Consider the following 12,141-nt stretch of genomic DNA (forward strand, 5'->3'; position numbering starts at 1 on the left):
GACATTAAAGGGGCAATAAGAGATTGTAAATTATACCATACTAATAAATTGGAAACCTAGATGAAATGGATAAATTCATTGAAAAATATAACTTGCTATACATGAACCAAAAAGAAACAGGAACTCTGAATATTCCATTGAAGAAATTTAATCTTAAAGCAAACAGATAAAAAAAAAAAAAAGACCTTCAGGACTGGACCTCATGGTTTTACAAACAATCTTGGACAAAATTTTTCCAAAAATGGGAACAGTAACCATTTCCAACTTTATTTTGTGAAGCCTATGTAATCCTGATACTAAAGTCTGACAAAGACATTACAAAATATAGTAAATTAAAGGTCAGTATGGCATGTGGACATACCTGTAAAATTTATAACAAAGTATAACAAATTCAGTTACATATAAAATGGTAATATAACAAGTGTATTTTATTGCAGGGTTACGAAACTGCTAAATATTTGCTAATTAATATAAATCGCCACAATAATGGAATAAATAAGGATGCCATATGATCATTTCAATTGATGCAGGAAAAGCATTTGACTAATTTCCTCATCATTCATGGCGGGGGGAAGGGGGGATGAGGAGTCTCAGCAAACTTGGAATACAAGGGAACTTCTTTAGTTTGGTGGAAAAGCATGTTTGAATAGTTAATGTATTAAGAACTTGCCCTCTAAGACTGGAAACGAAGCAAGGATGCCCACTCTGACTACTTCTGTCATACTTGAGCCGGAGGTCCTAGCCAGTGCATTACAGCAAGAAATAGAAATGAAAGGCATACAGATTAGAAAAATAAATCCGACTTTATATTTAAATGATATGCCTTCGACTAAAATCTAAGGAATCTCCACACAAAAAAATAGTATTAGCATTAATAAGTGAATTTGGAAAATTCACAAAACATATGGTTGATACTTTTTAAATCAATTCAATTTTTTTGTATATGAACAACTATCAATTAGAAATTGAAATTAACAAACCAGTTCCATTTGCAATATCATAAAATGACATAGGAATAAACTTAACACATGATGTGCCAATCTCTATACAAAATATTCCTAAGAAAAATTAAAGAATGCCTAAATGAATGAAGAGAATACCCTCTTTGTGAATTACAAAACTGACTATTGCTAAAATATAAATTCTCCACAAATTTTTCTTCAAAAATGCAATCCTAATTGAAATCCTAGCAGGCTTAATTTTTAATAGAAATTAATCCTCTGACTTCAAATTTATTTATTTTAGATATGCAAAAGGCCTAGTATAGTCAAAGCAATTTTGGCAAAGCAAAAACCAAATTTGGAAGATTTAATGACCTAATTTCAAAGCTTACTATAAAGTAACAGTATAGTATTCAAGGGAGTATGTATTGGTGTTAGGGTAGATCAATAAATTGGTGGAACAGATTGCAGAAGATTTATAGGCTATAGTCTATTGACTTTCAACTAAGGTGCCAAGGTAATTCAATGGGGGGGGGAGGGGGAGCTGGATAGTCTTTTCAGCAAATGGCTCTTGAATTAGTGGGGTTTCATTTGGGTGATAGACCTAAATGTGAGAGCTAAAATTACAAAATTTCTAGAACAAAACATAGGGAAAAGCCTTCATGATATTGGAATAGGCACACAAAAGGGATAAACTTTCAAACAAGTAAATGATAGATCAGACTTCATCATAATAAAAATGTATGATCCTCAAAAGATATCTTTAAGGAAATGAAAAGACAAGCCACAGAATGTGAGAAAATAGTCTCAATATTTATATTTAATAAAAGTTTCATATAAATTTTTCAAGTCAATAGGACAATCCAATTAAAAATTACACAAAAGGTTTTTACAAAACTTAAAAGCCAACAAGCACATGAACTTTCTTCAACATCTTTAATCATAAGTAAAGACTAAATTAAAACCAAGTGATATACCATAACACACCCACTAGAATGGCCAAAATGTAAAAAACTAACAATACCAAGTGTTGACAATGATGCGGAGCAACTGAAATACTCATATATTGCTGGTGGGAGTATAATATTCGTGCAATTGCTTTAGGAGACAACTTTGAATTTTCTTATAAAGCTAGGCACATTGTTACACTGTAGCCTAGAATTGCACATTTAGGTATATACTCAAGAGGAGTGAAAGTGTACATTTGCACAAAGACATGGGCATAAATGTTCATACCGGAATGTCCCACAGCAGGTGACTGGCTAGATAATTTTGGACAATGGAATACTATACTGCTCAGCAGCTTAAAAAATGATGAACTGCTAATTCATGCAAGACATAGATGAATCACACAAACATTATGCAGAACAAAATGGTACATACTATATGATATTTTTATGAAATTCTAGAACAAGCAAAACAATAATGTTAGTGACTGTGACAGAACTTAAATTGGCAGTTGTTAGGGCCGGATGAGGACATTTACTGGAAAGAGGGAGGTTTCTGGGTGATGAAAATGTTCCTAATTGGCGTGGTGGGTACAGAGTGCATACATTTTCATATTCATTGGCATGTACTTCAAATTTATGCATTTCCTTCTGTATAAATTATACCTAAATTAAAGTATAAAAACAAAAATATGTGATATAGAAATTTGCTGTGATAAAATATGAAACATTTGTATTTTAGTGTTCTTAAGCTAGAGTATGTGAATTATACCAATTTCACTTTAAGTAAAATCATTAAAAGATGAATATAAAAATGGTCCTTAATTCACCAGGTGAGCTGATTTCTCACTTTAAGGTGATCAGGAATTGATAAGCTCATAACAGCAGTCCACCGAATTCTGCCTTATAATGAGTAAGCTTTTAATCTGCTTAAGAATTATTTAATGAGTATAAGATTCACACCGTTGCCACAGAGTCGGTGGCCTTACATAGATTATGGGGATTCTGTGATTATGTATGTAAGGAATTGCCCACCATAAGCCATTCATAGGGAATGTGACCACATAAAATTTGGTTTCTGGAAGAATTGGGACTGCCCTCGTGGCTGCTGGAAACCCTCCTTCTCCTGGCCACTTTCTAGAGCTCCTCATGACACTTGAGTTAACACAAACATTATTTCCCCTGTGGCTAGCGTGTATCCTCCAGCACGGCCCCTTCCAAAGATGCAGGCTTGTTCCACATGTGCCACAGGTGGCACCGCATGTATCTCGACAGTTATTTCTGCTGTCTGCAGTCTGCAGTGGCTATTTCACCGCAGTGGTAGAAATAGCTCAGTTGAGTGCTGTACAGGGTAGACAGACATCTCCAACTTGGATTACCTTTTGTATGTTTCTCCTTACTCAGTGGGACAATTCTTGTTCAAAAGAAACACAATTAAGTCCTCTCTTACCTGATTTCATTGGCCACTAGAACTAATGTAGTTGTCCAGTGGGCAGTTGCCTCCTGTGCTAGTTATTTAATATTCATAATAGCTGATGAGTTCTCTTGGATACTATTTAAAAAGGATAATTCCCCATTTTTCTCTATTAAGACATGGTTTTAAGCTAGAAATACATTTTAAACTGGTTTCATTTGTTTTTACTGTTTACCTTTACTTATCAATGTAGTGTCATTCTTTGATTCAAAATTCTTGTTTTCTTCTGAGACTTGGTTCCACCTGTTATTTTTGGTGTAGGCATTTATCTCAGCCTACTGATTTTCTCCCTTGCATGGAACTATAATTTTGTTAATTAGTAAGCTTTATTTTTTAGAGCAATTTTAGGTTCACAGACAAATTGAGTGGAAAGCATAGAGTTCTTCTCTAACCCCTGCCCACACACACGCACAACTTCCCCTGCTGTTGGTATCGTACACCAGACTGTGCATTGGTGACAGCAGCTGCACCCACACCAAATAGTCGTCATCCCCCAAAGGCCATGGTTCACATTAAGATTTGCATTCTTAGTGCTGGACACTCTATGGGTTTGGGCAAATGTGTTTACCACTGTAGTGTCATACAGAAGAGTTTCACTCCCTAGAAATCCTCTGTGCTCCACTTGTTCATCCCTCCCTCCACCGCCCCCTGGCAAACACGGATTCTTCTGTATTCTTCATAGTTTTGCTTTTACAAAATTTCATGTAGTTGTAATCATACAGTATGTAGCCTTTTCAGATTGATTTTTTCCACCTAGTAATATGCATTTAAGTTTCCTCCGTGTCTCTTTGTAGCTTGATAGCTCATTTCTTTTTAGTTGCGAATAATACTACATTGTCTGGATGTGCCATAGTTATTTATACATTTGCCTACTGCAGCACATCTTGATTACTTCCCAGTTTTATGAAAATTATGAATAAAGCTGTATAAACATCTGCCCACAGGTTTTTGCATGGATGTAAGTTTTCAACTCCTTTGAGTAAGTAAATACCAAGGAGCATAATGCTGGATCATGTAGTAAGAGTACATTTAGTTTTGTAAGAAATGTGACAGACTGTATTCCAAAGTCACCGCACCATTTGGCATTTCCACCAGCAATGAGTGAGAGTTCCTGTTGCTCCACATCCTCACCAGCAGTTGGTGCTGTCAGTTTTCTGGATTTTGGCCATAATATTGGATGTGCAGTAGTATCTCCTTGTAATTTGCATTTCCTTGATGACATGTGATGAAGAGCATCTTTTCGTATGCTTATTCACCATCTGTATCTTTTTTAGTGGGATGTCGCTTAAGGTCTTTAGCTATTTTTTAATTAGGTTGTTTGTTTTCCTACTGTTAGGTTAAGAGTCCTTTGTATATTTGTGATAAGTTCTTTATCAGATATATCTATTGCCAGTATTTTCTCTCAGTCTGTGGCTTGTCTGTTCAATCTCTTGGAAGTGTCTTTTGCAGAGGAGGAACTTTTTATTTTAATGCAGTCTAGCTTGTCTTCTTTCATGGATTATTCCTTTGGTGTTGTTTATAAAAAGTGATCACCAAACTCTAGGTCATCTAGCTTTTCTCCTATGTTTTATTATAGGGATTTTATAGTTTTGTGTTTTACATGTAGGTCTAGTTAACTTTTATGAAGGGCATAAGGTCTTTGTCTAGATGTGCTTTTTTTTTTTTTTGCATGTGGATATACAGTTGTTCCAGCACCATTTGTTGAAAGTGAAACTATAACTTCAAAAATACTTCTTTTGTATTAGCTTGGTAAATATCCAATTTAGTTTTATTTGTTTTCTATTTCTAATAAATTAATTTATTTCATTGTTGGGATCTTATAGTTGAATAAATAATAATATTTCTTATGTTATTTTGAAATATTAATTACAGTTACTCCCTTGGGTAGTTTATAGATGACAGACAGTGGCCTCTACGTTTACACCTAGAAATAATACTAAAACACAAAAAGATTATAGCATTCATTTGAGGACTGAAATGGCAGACTTTGGCCAAGAACTAAATTTACCATTATAGAGCCATGCATCTTTCATTTACAATAAGAGCTGTTGTACTTCCAAACCATAAGTGATAGATTAAAGTAGCTACTTATAAAAGCATTTTTATTTAATTACCTCCACGTATGTATTTTAAGCCTGAAAATATTTAAATGTCTTTCCTTCACTATTATTTTGTGAAAAATTAATATTTAGATTAATATTTTCCAGAATAATTCCCAAAATATTAATATTATCTTTGTTTATTTTGTGAATATTTTTCATTAAAATGAGAATTACCACACTTTGCCTGGCTCAGCGTCAGCTAACACCTGTTGAGCTGATTGAATTCACATGAGTGCTCCCTTTCACTCTTAAAACTGTATTGGCTTGGATGGAAATTATCTGGTATATTCTTCTCATGAGGATCAAATGTCACGAGATGGAAGGAATCCCATTGTAACCTCATCCTATGGTGGGGCCCAGAAATATAGACAATTGTGATGGTGGTGTTTAATAAATATTTCTCAGTAACAAATAATAAACAAATAATCCAAAATGGCAATTAATATAAGGTATAGACTTTATAATGTGATCATGTGCTCATATCCTTGATTGTTGTTATTTTGTGTCCTGATAATTTAAAAAATTAAATAACCCTTATTGGGTCCTTTGGGTTTTACCCAGGTCATTCCCTCATCTTATGGCTCTTTCAGTTTTTGTTCTATTCTCTCTGGAGCTGGACTTACATTCTTTTGACTTTTCCTGGTAGTCCTATCTTCTGACACTGCTTCCTAACTTTTGTCCTCATCAGTGGTCCTCACCACCTACCCTTGACATTTACTGTGTTGCCATTTACTAGTATTGGCATTGTGGTCACAACTGTGCTTAAAGATACTAGGTACTTTTTATTTTTTTTATTTTAAAAAGGAAAAACCCAGAGACCAGTTATGTATGAAAGTCCTTTTTATGGGACTTTCAAAGGCAGATGAATAATTTTTTTTTCACATGAGACATACATAACGTTTCAGGCTTCACAAATCCCTTAAACTTGATAATGGATATATTCTTTAAACTTTATAAATAGCAAAGGCTGACAAGTGAATTTAGGATTCCAGAGATAAATCACTTCACCAGTTTAAATCTAGCTTATAAAAGAGGACTTGCTAGTGACATAAAAGTTAGAGTAACTTTTACTCTAAGTAGTAGAGAAGTAGTGTAGGCCACCAAAGAAAGAAACAGAAATCATCTGTAAACTACTTGATTCCTTCACTGATATTTTCCTTCAAAGTACTTTCACTAAACTTTCCACAACTAAAAGTGAATGTTATGTTTGGAAACCAGCTCTGGACTCAAACGAAGCATATGCACAGGGTGGCTTTATTGATTTTCACTGAAACTAATGGTCATGGTGTCCTTTTGAGTAAGTATGACCAGTTACAATCTTGCCTAAGGACTATTTCAGCAAATACAGAAAAGACCATAGTGTGATTTTTAAGCTATGCTATGAAGTTAAAATATCTCTTTATATATTAAAATGGCAAATATGTAAGTTGTTTGTAGGTTTAATAATTTTTTAAAATATATGTTGGAACGGCCTTTCTTAAACATGTATTTTAAAGATAAATTAATTTTGTAGTTAAAACTATGATTTTTAAAAATCATAATTTCTATGATTTTTGTTATCTTTCTAAAATCATTCAGAAATATACAAATGAAAATATTTATTCTCTTAGTCCCAGGGAATATTTATGCCTCTCAAAGGCAGTTCCTTACCCTACTTCTCTTGAAATCTTAATTTAAATTTAAGTGCACGTCAAAGAAAGGGTATAATATTAAACCCATGAACCATTCTTTAATTGTTGAATAATAATCATTTATTTCTTTAAACAATTCAGAAACATAACTAGAAAAGTTCTGTATTTTACATAGCTACCATGTTTCCCCCAGAATAAGACCTACCCATAAAATAAGCCCTAGCAGGCTTTCTAAGCATTTGCGCAATAGAAGCCCTACCCTGAAAATAAGACCTAGTGATGGGCATGGCTACTCAGTGTATCTGCACAAGCCATGGGTTTTGTCAGGGAGCCGTAAAGAAGACAAGCTGCCCTTGTAATCTGCCCCATGAGAGCTCTAGTGCTCGACATGAGAGATTGGGGCCAATAGTTCTAAAGAAAATAGAGTTGCAAGAAATTCAGGATGGAATTTGGGGTTTGGAGAGTTATGATGATGTTCCAGAAGATGACTTAAGTATATTTGAATAAATGTAGATTATTGTACCATACTTTAAAAAAATATATACATCCCCTGAAAATAACCCCTAGGGTGTCTTCTTGAGGAAAAAATAAATATAAGACCCTGTCTTATTTTCGGGGGTACACGATATTACTGTGTACTTTGAAGAACAACAAATGTGTCTGTGTGATATGTTTTTTTCTTGGACTACATTTTCTCTAGCATTTTCTGAATGTGGCAACAGCCATCAGTGTTTACCTGTTGTGGTACTGTAAGTACATGAAGGTCTTAATCTGCTAGGTGTGATTTGTGTTTCGACCAAAGAACTTGAAATGTGAGGAAAGTAAATTCTAAAGTGAAAATCACTAATGTCCTCATTTGATTTAACATTATGCATAGTACCCTGTGTTACTATATAAAGGTTCCCAACTCTAGGAATAACACAGGGATTCTGTTAGGCAAACAAATTTTAATAATAGCAAATCCCTCTGTGGTACACATTTGCTCAAGATTAATTTTCCATTTATATGTAATTTCTTTCTCTCTTTTTTAATTGTATTTTTAAAAGAAGCAACATTTAAGGTTCTATGAAATTAATATTTTAGAAGCTAAATTAAAGTTTATTTTAGTGAGATAATTACTGTCATGTTTATGCTTATATTAAAGAGTTATTGTTGATGTTCATAAGGAACAGAAAGATTCTAAAACCTTTTCCATGATTTTAGGTCTGAAGCTCTTCATATAATATTTTTAGAAAAACTGCATTATCCTTAGTCTAGTTCAATGTTTAATAAATTATCCAAAATAGGTCACATTTTGAGAAAAGTACAGTAGTTATTATAGACGAGATTTAAGTTACCCAACTCAGTGATTTAAAATTTCTTGAAGAGAAGTTTAAAAGCAAAATAAAACATCCTTAAAGTAATAATTTAAGGAGGAAAAAAGGATTTAACCTAGTTTTTTTTCAAATACTATGTATAACCTTATTTTAAAATGAAATGAAGGAATGGAAATGAGGCTGGATGACGGTTTCTAAACAAAACATCCACTATACAGCTCCCAGATGCTTCTTTTTACTTAACTACTTGACACTACTGACCATGATAACAGTTTTAATTAGGACTACCTCATGATAGAAATCTGGTCTTCACTATATATCAGTATACCTTTGAATACATTAATTCAAAAGAAGTATAAAATTAGAGAATTTATTATTTAAATATTGATAATTACATAATACAATATCTAAGTGGAACACAAAGAAATTTGGTCTTTGATTAACTCTTTGTATGTAAGCATCCTAAGATAAGCAAAGTATGTATTTTTCCCTATTTTTTGTGACAGTTTTGTGCTGCTCTGTCCAGATACTTTCACCTGAGTTCCCAAGGAACTATGGTTTTTCCTAGATAAGTAAAGTGTTGGCTCGAAGATTATTCTTCTATATCTGTGCCGTATTGACAAATGAATAAATAGGTGCAGTTTCACATTTGAATAGTTTAAGTCTTAAGCGTATTTTTCAAGGAGAACAGCAGCTTCTAAGCACTGACCTCAGAGGCATCCCTGTGTTCTGCAAGGCCACTCTTCCCCGCAGCTTCCTACTGGATTCAGCTGCTGGTGGCATTAACAAGATACCAGGGTGGGAGGGCAGAACAGTTGATGTGTTTGTTCCCAGCTTCATCCCTATTGGCCGGGCTCGAACAATGCTTCTGGAGAATCGTGGTCTACTACAAGCATGGCGCCTGCTGGGCCTGAGCTGCTCCCTTCCCTTGCCCCCTTGGCCCTCAAGTGGGACCTCCCTCCTGGCACCTTTGGTGTCTCACCAGTCCCTGGTTTCCCCTCAATGCTGTCTGAGCCTTTGTGAATAGTCCCTTCCTGTAGTCCTCAGATTCTCTTGAGTGTGTCACCTGCTTCACAGTGGGACTGTAGCAGAGATACCCCGTATTCAAGTAGGTGAAATTACAGTGCTTTAAAACTGGGCCACATTTCTTATATTTTCCTGATGTAAAGAGCCAGCAGACATTTGGGAGCTGGAACACACCTTAGAGGTCTCTGAGGTGGCCACGGGACCTGGTGAACAGCAAGGGTAAGATTTACAGGTGCTGAATCTTATGTTTATCTTATATTTACAGCTTCCTGTGGAAACAGTGATGTCCATTCAGTCTTTTTGAATTCCAGATATTTACACAAATGAGCAATTGTTAAAATAATTGTATGAGAGCACATTCTATGTTTACCTTCACACCTCTACCTGAAATCTTTTGTAAAGTCATGTATGTGTTTCGTTGGTTCTTACTGGCGTGTCTACCTCTTTTCCAAGGCATCCTATCCTTGACTAACTTGTAGAGTGTATAGCCTGGGATGGGGGCAGGGTGAGTGTGGGTGGGCTGGGGCTTCCTTCTTGCCCACCTGTGACTCACCTGAAGGGCTGTAGCCTATGCGGCTTCCTTTCCCTTCCCTTTGTAATCTTCTGATGTGGAAGAAGAATTTTGAAATAAGATGATGCTGAGAAGGCAAATGTGCACACTGGAGGGAAGTGCTCACCTGTTTCACGTCGAAATGTCTGCACACTTGTCTTGGATCCTGTGTTCTTATTCTGCCTGCTCTAGGATAGCATGGGCCTTGGGGGAGAGAGATTCCTTGTCATTATAATTCCTGTGGGTATTAAATGGTTTCCTTTGGCTCTGCCTCTCATGTCTAGAATCTTCCTACTTCCCTGTCTCCACTGCTTTCACCGTGATTCAAGCTGCCACCATCCCCCATCCAAACTACCAAGAGTTCTTGATAATGTCTCGGGATCTGCCCTTGGCCCCTTACATTTCTACAAGTCATTCTCCACCCAACGGACCTGAGAGATCCTCTTGGAAACATGCATTGTGTCACTCCTCTGGGAACAGCCTCTGAAGTCTTATCATCAAACTTGTAATCAAAGTTAAACTCCTATTTTATCTGTAGCCCATCTCTGCGTACTTGACTGTATCCCAAGTTTCACCTCATTGCCTAAATTTTAGCCAGAATGCCTTTCTTTTTGATCCTAAGACATGCCACACTTGTTTCCACATGACTCCCCTCTGCTGGGACACTCTCTCAAACCTTTACCTTTTGCCTCTTTTGGATTTTTCACACGGCACCTGTTGCTGTATTAAGTGTTTACCTGCTCACAGTCTGTCTTTCTCCACTAGAATGTCAGTTCCATAAATGGCAGGGTCTCTTTTGTTCATTGCCGTAGCTGTGTCAGATACATGCAGGCATTCAGAACTTCTGGGATAAATGAATGTATTTAAACCCTCTGAAATTACTTGACTAAGAATAATTTGTGTCATAGAAATTTCGTTGGGCACTTTTTCATTGTTTTTAGTGACTGGGTTGTACAAGATCATACCATTAGCATACACATGATCCCTTCACAGTTGGTTATTAAAACACATTAAGAATTAAGTATCTGTACCAGTTAGGTTTACATTGATTCCACGAATAGAAAAAATATTGATTCCACTTAATATTTCTGGACAACCATGACCATCTAATTGATTGATAATTAAGAGTGAAAAGTGAGTAATTTACTAAAGGCAAATAATGCCAAATTTCTAATCTGTTTTGTTTTTTGATCAATAGTAAAATAAGTACTGTAAATTGCCTTGTCTAAGTAATTTTGATGGTGAAATCTAAATTATAACTATTTCATAATCTTTTCAATCTTGTAGTATCAATTTTACATGTGGAATCATTTCCAGTGAGAAAATTGCTTCCATATGCTTTATAATGCCCAATTCTGCTAACATTTATTTTGTTTTACAGATTTATGAAATAAATCATTGTTTGAGGATAAAGCTTATTAGATTATTTAACCAAGAGAAATAAATGTTATTTTGGTGACTACAGATTGAATGAAACTGAATTATTTTAATCACATGAAATAATCATTTGTAAATAAGATAATAGTTTTGTTTCACATTACATTTCTTGTTTAAATGAATTTACCTGTTGAGAAAACAAATAACATACCTATTCCTTTAGAAGTCTAAATCCAAAAATAAATCATCTTCCTTTAAGGCATAATGTGCTTAGAAACTACCTCATTAAGAAAATCTTAAATTCCCTGATCACTTTAAGGGATTTTGGTGTTCCTATGGCATGTGTTTGGGGTTATAGGAAGCACACACATAAGCCTAATCAATGTTTTTAAAGTTACCTAGTCTAACCTGTTAAGAGATCTGATATGTATCCTTGTGAAAAGTAAGTTTGTAACAGGTGGTTAGTTAAATGGGCTAAAAAGGAAGTGGGCTGATGAAAATAAATGAACTTGGCAATTGATTCGCATTAAAGATGTGGTTTGTAGGAAGGAGCAGGGTCTTCCAGATACCGAGGTGTCTTAGCTTTAGGGAACACAGCTGGATGGGAATCTCTGCCAAACTGACAGATGGATGCTCCTAATACGCCACCTCCCTGGGCCAGGACTGTGCCCACAGAAGGAGAATCTCTGTGGACCTAGAAGACACAAGGCCGTGGCTGACAGCTGGGGATTGCTCAGACTCCTTAGAATTGAGATACGAGCTGGAAACTGTAGCATC

General features: G+C 35.3%; 1 protein-coding gene across 4 annotated transcripts in view; it reads left to right on the plus strand.

The window, feature by feature from the left end:
* Positions 1-12,141, plus strand: part of PDE10A (phosphodiesterase 10A) — a 546,467-nt gene that overhangs the window by 507,871 nt on the left and 26,455 nt on the right. The window lies entirely within an intron of this gene.

The sequence above is a fragment of the Microcebus murinus genome, chromosome 5 (assembly GCF_040939455.1).
Source record: "Microcebus murinus isolate Inina chromosome 5, M.murinus_Inina_mat1.0, whole genome shotgun sequence".
Classification (NCBI taxonomy): Eukaryota; Metazoa; Chordata; class Mammalia; order Primates; family Cheirogaleidae; genus Microcebus; species Microcebus murinus.